The sequence below is a fragment of the Anolis sagrei genome, chromosome 2 (genome assembly GCF_037176765.1).
Source record: "Anolis sagrei isolate rAnoSag1 chromosome 2, rAnoSag1.mat, whole genome shotgun sequence".
NCBI classification, from domain to species: domain Eukaryota; kingdom Metazoa; phylum Chordata; class Lepidosauria; order Squamata; family Dactyloidae; genus Anolis; species Anolis sagrei.
The window spans coordinates 201,456,675-201,470,631 of record NC_090022.1 but is presented as its reverse complement, the minus strand read 5'-3'; the positions used below and the strand labels follow the sequence as shown (position 1 = coordinate 201,470,631).

Below are 13,957 nucleotides of genomic sequence, written 5' to 3'. Positions count from 1 at the left end.
AGGTAATCCCATCTTCTCCAGGAGACCCACGGCAGATCCCTGCCTCAGGTATATTGCAGACTTAATTCCATCTTCTCCAGTAACCGATAAATCCAGCCATCTTGATCCATTTCCCCCTGCTTTTTGGTTCCCTCCTCCACATTCTGTTTTCAAGGGATTACATGAAATGGACCATTCAACATTACAAATCACTTTTCGTCAAATTGATCCAGGCCCAAGCCTACAACTTAGCAAAAGATTTAAGAAATATGTCTATTACTAGAGCACTATAAAGACTGTGAGTGTACCTGTGTGCATGAGTGAGAAGGGGAACACACTTCAATGTATGAAAGAGATGGAGGGAAGACAGAGACAGTGTAAGAGAGAGTATAATTAGGGTGCCTCATAATTAATCTTCCTGAGGAGACAGCAATAAAATCCTATGAGAAAACTCTTCAGATATGATAATGTAAAAATCTGTCATGTCCAAGGAAGACAGCATCAATTTGAAAGAAGAAGGACACATTAAAACTGATACAACAACATACACTACTAGTGAGATAATGTGAAGTTTGGATCAAACTTATAATTAACCATGCAATTGCAGTGTCGCATCTGTTCTGCATTGCACTTAAACTTGTATCAACTAAATTGAGACAATGAATGACTACTTTGGTGGAGCATGGCTGTAGTTAAAAGCTTGGCCTTTGAATATTCATGATTAAACTTCTAACATTTGAATATTCCTAAATTACATCCAGTGTTCCATACAGATTCAATTCTTGTGCCACATTTGATTAACCACTTGAATTAAACAAAGAAACAGGGAAGAATGTGCCCTTGCATTAAATAAAGGAATATGTACCTACATACCTAGTACAATGCCAGTGGAGCTCCGACAGCTGAATCAGCTGTCAGAATTCAAGATACAAGTGAAGACTTATCTCTATCCAGACATTTTAATGGTGAATTTTAAACTCCACTGTATGCTTCATTTTTGTTTTGTGTATTTTGATATGTATTTTATGGAAGTATGTTTTAATATGTGTATTTTATGGAGAGTTTTAAAATGGTTATGTGTTTGTTTATGTTTTTGTAATGCTGTAACCCACCTCAAGTCGTGAGGAGAGGCAGGTAAGAAATAAAACTATTATTATTATTATTATTATTATTATTATTATTATTATTATTGGGAGTATTTGCTTTCTGTAGATGACAATGATGATCATTATATGATGGAAGACATATTTTAGTTATTTAAGAAATGATTTCTATTATCCTATGTGGAACAACTTACAATATGGTTAGAATAAAATACAGCTATAATGCTGATGGTGCAAAAGAAAAGAAAACAACACCTATATAATTAAATATTTTATGTTATTTAAAAAAAAACTAATGCATAACAAGAGCTAAACCTAGCAGCAGAAAGAGAAAAGAAGAGTGAAAAAGATAATAAAGAGGGAAAGGGAGAAGAAAGGGAAGAGAGAGAGAAAGAGGGTAAAAGAAGGAAGGCAAAGAAATGTGGAAAGAAATGAGGGAAAGGAAAAATAAGGTGGAAAGTATAGGATGGAAGGGGAGAAGGAGGGAAGAAAAGGAGAAAGAAGAGATGAAGAAAAAGAAAGGGGAAGAAGGGAAGGGGAAGAAGTGAAGAAAGGTGGGAAAAAGGAGGGAAATGAGAAAGAATGGAAGAAAGGAGAAAAGGGAAGGGAAGGGGGAAAGAAAGGAAAGGAGAAAGAAGAGAGGAAAGGGGAAAAGATGGAAAGGTTGGGAATGAGAAAGAAGAGATGGAAGAGGGAAGAAAGGAATGAAAGGGGAAAGAGAGCATGGAAAGAAGAAAAAGAGGAGAGAAATAAAAGAAAGTAGAAAGGAGAGAGGATTGGAGAAATGAAGAGAAGGAAAGGAGAAAGAAGAAAGTAAAGGGGGAAAGGGGAGAAGAAAAGGGAAATGAGGGGAGGGAAGGAGGAAGAAGAAAGGGGAAAGAAATGAGGAGGAGACCTCTCTCTCCAGGAGATGAAGCCAATGGCCCCTTTTCCTTCTGCTGCTAGGCCAGCCATCCTCCTCTCTCCCCCCCTCTTGAGCAAAAGGTGAGTGAAAAGGTAATTTTGGCTCCTCCCACAAATTGTGTAACTATTTCATTTTAAAGCAGAGAACAATAAGAATATCATCACATGACAGAATTGGCCATTTTGCCCAGCTCTATGCAGATAATTTACAAAAAAAATCACTTACCAAACACTTAGAAAACATCTGAAAACATAAAACTTTAAAACACTTTAAAAACGCCAAGATATCTCTACTCTTCATTTGAAGGCTACGTCATGTGATGAACACAGTGGGTTGCTGTTTCTTAAGTAGGTGGTTCAGTAGAATTTAATCCATGTGATGAAGTGGACAGTTATTTAACAGAAACTACAAAAAGTACAGCATACGGTCCTCATTATGATGAGCAGGTGAACCATTAAAAATATTGTGCAGATCTCTGTCCTTCTCTTTCCCTAAAAGCAATGAGCCTATATTGCCATATCAGCACAATGATGTTCTACATACCATTTGCACATAATTACCTAAGCTGACGTTGAACAGGGAGAAGCTTGCAGGCACATTCAGCTAATTATCCTGACCACAGAACATATCAAAAGCAAGTAATGCTCATCTTTAAAGCAGAACTGTGCATAAATGGTCCCTTGAGATTTTTAATGAACACAGAAATTTGGCAGAGGTGGGAGAGAGACCATGTAATTTTATTTCTCCCTTGGGAGGAAAACGATTACATCGGGGTGTAATCTTTTACATTGCCCATCCTTCTGGGTGGGGCATCATTAACAGTGATAACACAGTATCTCCTTTCTGCCCCCTCCTTTTTGGCAGTCATCATTAACTTTATTGGAACACTTGGCTACTACTTTGCATCCCACATACAATGCCCTTGACGTAGTCATTGGTTTTTATATCATGCCAGCATGCCTTGCAGCAATGGCATTGTTTAAACAAATGGAAATGTATCAGGATGGGAACAATTGCTATCAAGCTTCTCTGAAATTGAGCTATAGTGTTGCTTTTGTGATATAGGATTCCTCAATCACTTTTCTGTACTGCATCGCTAATCACCTTGCCGGAAGAAATTAGATTGATGAGTTGGAAGGAATATAAAACCTGACTGGTGCTGTTAGAAGAACAGGAGGTTGAGGAAAAATGTATTAGGAGGAAGAAGATGGAGAAATGAAGTCAGGTGTTGGAAGGACAGCAAATTGATTTTGATGGACTGAACGGTATTTAGAACCTGGATGACTCTGCTGGAAGGATAGGAAATTTAGAACAATGGTTTGGAAGAGGTTTGAAAGCTTCGGAAAGCTTCTGGCCATTACTGAATGTCTTTGCAACATCAACAAAGGTGCCTGCAATGAGACAGTATTGGAACAGCATAGATATTGGAAGCCATTTACAGGCTTTCTCTGTCAATGAAAAGAGGTACCTCACTAATGAGTAAAATGCAAAGTAGCTACAGTATACATGCAACATTGATATATACTAGCCCAAGCCTGATGTAATGGCAGTTTACCAATCTCATGTAATAAAGTCCACTGCTTTTTATCTATTACGGTGCTGGTTCAAGAGTCAAGAATGAACTGCAGAGAAAAAAAAAACTATATATGATGTTGGACTTGAGATGCACATGCAGCTCTGAGCCTTTCAGCAGCATTAAAGAAACACTTCTTTCCATCTGGGTGCCTAAACTTATTTATTCCCCCCTCAGATACAGTTGCATCCAAGGCCAAATACTTTTCAGTTGTCTGAATCCATCCAGTCAGATATAATCACAAGCTCTTTGTAGACACTAAAGAGTGAGCAGTGAACAAGGAGCTTGTGCATATGTTACTGGAACATGGCCATACAGCCTGGAAAACTCACAGCAACCCAGTGATTCTGTCCATGAAAGCCTTCAATAACACAGCTTGTGGATAGCTTCCTATGCAGTTTCCAAACTAAATGTACCTGTGTATGCATGTTACACATGTGTATCACTAATAGGATACTATTATTCCATTATTTTAATCCCATAATACAATAGTACAGCTCATACCATTTTCGAATTTGATTGGCTGCAACATCCAAAACTTGAGGAAAAAATCCCTATACATGTAGAAACAGAAAAAACCTTTACCACTAAGGACCTTTTCATAAAGGCCTATAGATTTGCCCTGCATCGGGGTGAATCTATGGGCTCCTGGCATTCTGTGTGGAGAAGCTGCCACTCCATGCCCTACATCCCTTGTGTTGAACTCCAAAACAGAAATAACCCTCTGACTTTAAACACCACACGTTGAATAGGAAAAAAACAATCCTTTTATTGAAGATAAGTAAAAAGCAGCAAAGTAAAAGCACTTAAAAGTAATAGATAAATCCAATTAGGTGAGAAGATAAGAAGGAACAAATTAGTCCAAGGTAGAGTTCAGCAATGTCCATAAAAGCAAAGTCCACACATCTCCAAAACAATCCAGAAAATCAGGAATACATTGATCAAAGCCTTGGGTAAGCAATCATGAAATCCAGGAATCCAAAACCATGAACAAGAAATATCTTAGCATGAAACTTCAAAGCAAGATTTCCCTAAAACAAGGTTGAGAACTTGGCATGATTCTAAACGATGCTTCAGCTGACTACACATCCCAAACTTGAGACTTTTATTCCTCGTTAGCTAGGTCACTAGTGGTCAGAAATTGGTTTCTCTTTAGTTGAGGCTTTGTTATTGTTTTCTGCCAAAGCCTGGTAGTGCCATATTTGAGGCCCTGTGCTAGTTAAGTTCTGAGGCCATTTATTTATTTATTTATTTATTTATTTATTTATTTATTTATTGCTTTTCTTATCCCTGGGAGGACTCAAAGAAGTTCACATCAAATAAATGGCAAAAATTCAGTGCCTCACATACAATAAAACAGTATATCATGCAACTAAAACAGTAGCATATAACTTTAAATTAAGTAATTAAAAACTATAAACCGTCAAACATACACATAAACATGTTAACATTGCACTGAATCCAAGGTTGCCATCCACCTGCTACATTGTTGTCACTCACTGAATGCTTGTTTGCATAACCAAGTTGGTTAGGAGGGAGGGGGCAATCTAATCTCCCTGGAGAGGGAGTTCCACTATTAAGGGACCACCACTGAGAAGGCCCTGTCTCTCATCCCCAGCAATTGCACCTGCGATGGCAGCAGGACCAAGAGCAGGACTTCCTCAGCTGATCTTAGTACTCTAACTAGATCATAAATGGAGATGTGTTCAGATAGGTAAGCTGGACCAGAACTGTTTAGGAATGTATAGGCTAAAGCCAGCACTTTAAATTGTGCTCAGTAGCAGACTGGCAGCCAGTGGCTTGGGCCCTGAAGGAAGTAATCCCAGTAGTTCTACACTTCCTGCTTCATGGCACACTCCCATAGACTACCAACTCTATCATAATGTTTAGAATAACGCTGAAACAGAATGCCTTCAAATTTAGAAGTGCACCAATCAGCTTTTGTTTGTTTGTTTGTTTGTTTTGTTTTGCAGGAAGCACAATAGTATATCTGGCTCTGGTTGGCAAATAGACTATGCCCAGATTTATATAAAAGATAAATGTCTGTTTTGTATTTGTGATGACATTTTGTAAACATTATTAAATCCATATATTTTTTTTAAATCCAAATAAAAAATATATAGCACAGATCTATAAAACACATGATCATGTATGCCAGATCAGGTTGTCAACTTTTTGGGTTCCGAGAGGAAAACTAGAACTGCTTATCCTGTCACCTATGCATCTTTTACATGCTTTGTTTGTATTTTCAGTATTGTGTACTACTTTAATTTATGATTGGAACAGAAACAAGGAATAGCTGTATTCAGGCTCTCATATAAATAATATTTGTACATCCTCTGACTGCATGGCATGATCTGTGAATGATGGTCTGCACATTTCTTTGTAATTGAATATCGAAAATAATAATAATAATAATAATAATAATAATAATTGTGCATTGTAATTGCTTATTGGTAATTTATGGATAATGTGTTAAGTCAATTGTTATATGTTGTATGGAACCACTGCTGTTTCTACTGTTTTTACTGTTTGTGAACCGCCGTGAGTCGCCTTCGGGCTTGAGATACAGCGGTATATAAGCAAAGTAAATAAATAAATAAATAAATAAAAGGAATTCAAGGCCGTCAACCATTCGTGATTGCCAATGTGAAGAATACTTATAATTTTTTTGTCTTCCATGAGTATTTTGCAGTGAAGGTTAACTGCAGAAATATGTTTCTGTTTGAAACAAATACTTTGAACAAAAATATATTGCTTTATGCAGAAAATAGTGTATTTTGCATAAAATGCTCTTCTCTGGGGGTGAAACTGGTTATGCAAGGATGTTCAAATAAAATGGAATAACATACATAACATTGTCCAAAATTGTCCAAAATGTTTTATAATTGTATCCATCGGGAAGAAAACTTTTGAAAGTCTTGTGTACCAAAATGAAATAAGTGAAGTTCTAGATCCTCAGTCACTGATGAATATTAAATAAAATCTCATAATATTATTAACTGATTAACTTCTTCAATGTCTTTTCCTTCAAAATCACAACTATTCCTTTCTCCCCTTCTCAAAGGAAAAAAAAATAACTTCCAACTTCACTGTGGGAAATAAAATGGAAATATTTAATTGGATTGGCAACAAAGAGTGACTTTTTTCCTCTGTGAGGCAAGGTTGTGAAATAGCAAGATGTTGCTTGCACTAAAGCGATAAGAAAGGTACCCATGTGTCACTTCGAATTAACTGCAATAGCACAATAAATTTCTGAATTTAGATTAATCTGAGGTGCAGTGTTGACTGCTAATTAACCTACTGAAAGAAACACTTTTATGGCAAACTGTAAATGAAACTGTATGAGTTTTGAGATTTTGGAAAAGTCATTCTGATTTGCATTGGCTTGATTTGTACAGCTATTATATTTGTGATAGTTCCTGAAAATTACATTGTGTGTACTATTTTCCTGTTGACAGCCTGATGCTCATGTCCATGATCCATATGCAGGCAGAGTTTATAGCTGTCAGGAGCAATCAGAGATAGAACTAAGCTTGGCAAGAAACTCCAGAGTATCAGTTTCAGGTAGCAAAGTCAAGCAGGGTCTCCTTGCAGTGACACATGCATCTATACTGTAGAATTAATGTAGTTTGACAGCACTTTAATCACTTTAACTGTCATGGCTCAATGGTTTGGAATCATGACAGTTATATTTTACAAGGTTTTAGCCTTCTCTGCCAAAAAGTCCTAGTACTTTACCAAACTATAGACCCCAGGATTACATGCTATTGGGCAGCCCCCGGTGGCGCAGTGGGTTAAACCCCTGTACCAGCAGGACTGAAGACCGACAGGTCGCAGGTTCGAATCCGGGGAGAGGTGGATGAGCTCCCTCTATCAGCTCCAGCTCCTCATGCGGGGACACGAGAGAAGCCTCCCACAAGGATGATAAAAACAATAAAATCATCCAGGTGTCCCCTGGGCAACGTCCTTGCAGACGGCCAATTCTCTCACACCAGGAGTCACTCCTGACACGACAAAAAAAAAAAAGCCATGACACTTAAAGTCAAACTACTTTGGCTCTACAGTGTAAATGAATGAATGGTGAGAAGCTATAAGCCACCATTTAAAAAATTCCATAATACTTTAGAGCAGGTGTTCTCAAACTGTGCTCCGGGAAGCCCATAGGGCTCTGGAGGCGATAGTGAGGGACTCTGCAGTGCCATGATGCTTGCCTTCTCTTCAGGGGCGGCCCAACCCACTACACAAAGTAAGCATTTGCAGTATAGTTGACTTTTCCCAGGGACGCTCTTGAGGCGATCTTGGGGGAATATAGACCTTGACATATGCGAGTTGTAGGTACTGGGATGTATATTTCACCTAAAATCAAAGAGCATTCTGAACTCCACCAATGATGGAATTGAATCAAATATAGCAGACAGAACTCCCATGACAAACAGAAAATATATATCAGTGATTGGTTGGGGGGGGGGGGGGGCAAAATACTGTTTGCTTACCGTTGAAAATTACCTGGGGCCGCCTCTACTCCTCTTCCTCTTTCCTCCTCCTGAGAAATACAGGAAATCAAAGTTTTGAGTTGCTGTAAACAACAGCAGCAGCAACAGCAATAGTGTGCCTCCCTCCCTTGGGTTTCTGTTGTTGTTGGTACTACTACTACTAATACTACTACAAAGGCTTGGATGACCATCTGTTGGAGGTACTTTGATTGTTTTTTTTCTGCGTGGCAGAAAGGGTTGGACTGAATGGTCCCTGGGGTTTCTGCTATAATAATAATAATAATAATAATAATAATAATAATAATAATAATAATAACAAAAGCTGGGTGGCCATCTGTTGGGGGTGCTTTGATAGTCCTTTTCCTGCATGATAGAAGAGGGTTGGACTGGATGGCCCCTGGGGTCTTTCACTGAAATACTGTTATGTTGCTTAATTTTTTTTCTTCATTTTAAATATTGTAGTGTTTTTCTCTCTTTCTTGCCTTTTTTGTTTTCACTGTGTGAATTAGTTCACACAAACACTCTCCTTCCATCTGCCACCAGCCCAGCCCATGCCTGATATACATACATTATATAAAATATAATTTGTAAATATTTCTTTAGGCTCCATGAGAAACTCTTGCTTTAAAAGGGGCTCTGCGGCTGAAAAAGCTTGAGAACCCCTTCTTTAGAGTGTCTCATAAATATACCATACTATGTTAGACATAGTAAGCCAACATTTTATTATGTCCATAGTGACATGAAACATAGTGTGCTGCTACTGTATAGTGGATATTCTGGATCAGCTTGAAATATTTATTATTATTATTTTGGAACATTTGTACCTCATCCTATCTCAACTTCCGAGGAAGGACTCATGACGGCTACCAACAGGCAACAATTAGATGCTAAAACAATGAAACACATCACACAATCAAATGCCTAAAAACTAAATATCAATATACATTAAAACAGTTTGCCAGGTTAAAACGTCATCCAAATCCATCCAATAAAATTTCATCATTGCTAGTAAAATCAATCTAATCTAATGTTGGTTCATAACCTCATGGCAGTTCATGTGGCTACCAACAGGTGAATGATGAAGGCAAAAAGCACTTTGGCAAAGCCCTCTTCAAACTTGGAGCCAAATCAAAACAATAGCAAGGATTTCCTGACCTCTGTTTTTTGTTCTAGTCTCTTTTGACAGAGTTAGACGAAGCAAAATTCTGCCAGAATATAAATTTGGATTTCAGCTGAGCTTTTGTAGAATGTGCCCTTTACTTGTTCATGTTTTTATCAATTAATAGCTGTAGTTCAGGTTGGGATCAGTGGTTCCAAACCTTTTTCTGACCAGGGACCACTTGACCAGGGACTACTTTACCAGGGACTACTTTGACCAGGGACCACTCTCCAACATTAGTATCAAAAAGGTTATGAATCGGATTTTGGTCAACTTTAGATTTAGTTTGGTTATTTGGCATGCTGTGTCAGAAAATTGCATTGGATAGACCACATTAACTCTAGTTTCTGATACAGAACATATGCCATCTTGTAGTCACCATTTGATTGCCCAAAGAAAACCATATTTAATAATCTAGAGCTGTGGGCCTTATTTTAGGTCTCGCGGTCCACCAGTGGGCCACAGTCCATAGGCTGGGAACCACTGTAGTAGATTATGCCCCCATGTTTTCCCACAACTTCCCTCCATTAGATTTATTCTGAATAATTTCCAAATAATCTAATAAGGAACCTCTTCTTTCAATAGTTTCAGTGACTGGATAGATTGATAAGGGAGAAGGAGCAATCTCAAATACTCTGATGTGGGCTGGGAGCCAATGAACCCAAACAAAGCAGCGCTTAATATGTTTTAAAATTGTAGGGCTAAATTCATTCAAGGATTGATTTGGAAGCAACCTCAAATATCTTTGCTCAATGAAACATTGTAGATGTCTTCCACAGGTTTCAGCTCTACAGCCATGATACAAGATGAACAAAATCTCATCTAAAAGCAAATAAATGCTACTCTCTCCCGAGTTTCTTTTAGATGCCACATTTATTGCACAGCAAAATATCGCTTGCAGTAAAACACCTTAGGGTGTCTCTGGAATACAGATGATTTGCAATTTGATTTGTTCTTCATCTTTCAAGGTTAACATTTCTTCTGGGCCTGTTTAGGTGAACATAGCAAGTCCTTGTATGCACAGACACAACCACATCCCAGAATGCTGTGTTCCTCTGATATTTCTTTCATTTGCACATTATCAAATTATTCAAAAGAAAGATTATGATTTCAAGAATCAAGCTAGTTTGGCATTTGTTCAAACCCAGAGAAATCTTTCTTACCATAAGGTATTTTTTGATACCTGATATACATTATAACATGAAATGCTGCACAACAATATCATCTGGTGTATAACTTATATAGAATTATCAAGGAAGAAATATTTTGTATAAGCACAGAATTTCCTTCTGTAGGGAGCTAGGTTAGCCTCTCTCTGCTCTTTGTCAGCCTACAGGTGAAGAAATCTATTCTTTCTTCATGTCTCTGAGTGCTAACTACATGTTACAGAAAAATCGTTTAACATTGTTTCACATTGTTTTAAATTATTATTTTAAACATGATTATTTAATTGTATCTTTTTTTAAAAAAAACTTTCCTATTGCTCACTGTTTTAACACTATTTTGTTTGAATTTATATTATGTATCACCAGTTAGGAGAAACATGGGACATAAATTAAATTAAATTCAACAATTGAAACAATGAGTGAGGAAACCCGAATCACATGTTTCCTTCTCTCATTTGATCAAAAAGGAAAAGAACCATACAGGAGACTCATAATCAAAGCCTCTTGCTCTAGTCAGTGAATGTGTTTCCCATTAAACAAGACCTGAGAGGATAGAGGCAAGATGATTATTTTATGTCTTGCTGTTCCTCCAAGGAGTTCATATATGGCTTTTACTGTGTTTGAAATAGACTGATAGACCACCCATTGAGTTTTATGATCAAGGGCAATTTTGCATCTGGATTTCCCACAGGTAAAGTAAACAATCTAGTCCATTCATGGTATTCTTTGTAATGCAGCCCAGCCTCAAATTCTTACTCTTTAAGGGGAACATCCAAAATTGGGCTGACAAAGTAAACACTCCATTAATAAAGCAAATCTAGTTCTTTGTTGGTGTACTTATTGACTAAATTTAAAGTTTTGATTTGTAAACATATCTAGACCAGTGCAATTCCTGATTTTAAACTTAAGATAATAATTTAAAGATGTTTTCCCTCATTCCAGCTTTGAAATGTGGAATACACACACACACATTATCTGGCTTTCAGTTAGTGATTTTTTTTCTGTTAACTGTCTTCAAGTCATTTCTAACTTATGGCAAGCCTATCAGAGAGTCACTTATGTGTGCATAAGTAATATAATCATAGAGGTGGAAGAGAAAAGGACCATCCAGTCCAACCCTTTGCCATGTAGGAAAATACTACCAAAGCACCCCTGACAGATGGTCATCCAGCCTCCCCTTAAAAACTTCTGGAGAAGGAGACTCCACCACATTCCAAGGCAGCATATTTCACTAACAGTTCTTACTATCAGGAAGTTTGTCCTAATGTTTAGATGGAATCTCTTTTGCTGTAATTGAAATCCATTGCTCCATGTCCTAGTCTCCAGAGCAGCAGACACCCAAGCTTGGAGGATCATTCTCCTTAATCTTCTGAAATAGTTAAGCTTGGCTATCATGTTCCCTGTAAATCTTCTTTTCTCCAAGGTAATCATATTCAGCTCCCTCAGTTGTTTCACATGGGGCTTGGCTCCTAAAGCTTTGAACATTTTGATCATCCTTCCGGAACATGTTCCAACTTGCCAATATCCATCTTTAATTACGGTGCCCAGAACTGTATTCCAGATGAGGTCTACCCAAAGCAAAATAGGGTGGGACTGTGGTTGATGCAGCCTACTATTGCATTGGCCATTTTAGCTGCTGCATCACACTAATGTTCAGCTTGTGATATACTAAGACTTCTAAATTCCTTTGACATGTACTATTTTCAAGCCATATATCACCCATCCTAGATCTTTATATTTTGGATGGGACATATTCTCTTGCCCTTACATCCATAAACCATTCATATTCTAGAACAAGGACAGAGAAATTTTAGCATGTGGGTAGCATAGAGCTCCCAAACCTCGCCTTTTCAGCCTCTGTGGTTTCCTTCAAAGTTTTATAATATAAAAAAGATAATTTTTGAGTGGTTTTTCTGACCCAAAACAATCCAAATCTTGCTAAACACTGTGCAAGCATGATTTTTCCTTTTTACTCCCTTTTGAATCCCCAACACAACGAATAGCTATGTCCCACCTGCAGTTGCCCTCAATTTAATTTGGTTTGCATATGTATCTCTATACATATTGGCCTCCATAGAAGATAACATGGTGTGCACTCTTATAACTTCACCAAATGGGTCTTCACTAGCATCCTAGGATGTTTGCAGGACACTTCATGTACGGTGCCCCACTCTGCCCATCACACAATGTATACTCACTTCTGGAGGTGCTCCATAGATGAACTGTCCAAAAAGGTCCTAGGACACTTTCGCCTAGAACACACAAGGTTTCCTGTGTTCTGAAGGCAGCCACGAGGCCAGTGTGAGGGAAAACTGTGCAGCAATGCTTTTCCATGTGTGATGGGGAACTGTCACTGTGGGCGATGTGGGATGTGGGGTGACAGGATTGTCCCGCTCCTCGGATTCACACCATGGAGGCTGACGACCCCCCCCCCCCCGGCCACCCCTCATCAATGTGGTGAGGTCCCTAGTTGTGTGAACATCAAGTCCTTAGATGATGATGATGATGATAATGATAATAACTTTATTTTATAGCCTGCCTTCATATCCCCAAAGGCACTCAGGGCAGCTTAGATGAGGACGAGCCCAGACAGACATAGATTCAAACACAATGCAATAAAATAAAAATAAAATAAACACATCATAATAACACAATACAACATCATAAAACAATTCATAGCCTGGATAGTAATAAATACTGAACTTGGAGGGCAAGGAACTTGTGCAATAGTTCTAAGACAGGAGCTGGTAAAGAAGATATATTTCCAAATAAATAGTCATGACACCTAGGATCAATTTGGGGACATCTGATTACATGGGAGTTGTGTTGGAGGATTTTATCATACTCCTGCATGGTCAAACAGCAAAACCAAAACAGGAAAGGAAAAGAGTTGATTTTAGAGACCATTAAGTATTTTCTTTAATGGCATTCTCACATGTACCTCTTCCTCATAGATTAATCATTCCCACCAACTACTTTAGTTAAAAGTAAAAGTCTTCTCTAGAAAACACTGTCCTGTTGAAAGCAAAATAAGTGCTCCATCCTGATTTTATTCTGTGATTCTAGTTCTGGCTGGAATTTCTGAGGGGACACTTTCCTTCACACATGAGCTATTGGTAATATTAAGTTTGGACATAAAATAAAAGTAGGTTCTCGAGGATTCAAAATCTCAGCAAACTATGAAGATCAGCATGATATTGTTTATATGTTAAAACAGAGCAGTAAATACTTTTTTATGTGTTTAGTTTTTAAATTCCATAAGTATGGGCTATGGTTAGGATGACATTTTCAAAAACATCTGAAGGGTTTGAACTATCCTGCTTCTACATTAGAGTGTCTCTAGCAAGTGTTCCTGAATACATCAAATATTTTGCTGAAAATACTAAGAATTATCTTGATGAAGATGTTCCATAATCAGTAGTTAGCTAAGTGCTGCAAAAAGGAGCATTTAGTGTCACTTTCCTTTCATTTGCTCATCTTCCTTCAGTCCTGGTTCCAATTTTTGATGGGCCCATTACAGGTCCTTTTAAAGAGAAGCCCACTTTTCATTCTCCTCTGCTGCCATGCCTCATCAAAA

At 37.9% G+C, this 13,957-nt stretch overlaps 1 long non-coding RNA gene across 1 annotated transcript in view; it reads right to left on the bottom strand.

Annotated features, from left to right (window-relative positions):
* Positions 1-8,107, bottom strand: part of LOC132766483 (uncharacterized) — a 70,520-nt gene extending 62,413 nt beyond the window's left edge. Inside the window, exon 1 of the long non-coding RNA XR_009630495.2 lies at positions 8,056-8,107. This is a non-coding gene — a long non-coding RNA (uncharacterized lncRNA). The remainder of the gene's footprint in view (positions 1-8,055) is intronic.
* Between the last annotated feature and the right edge of the window lie 5,850 nt (positions 8,108-13,957).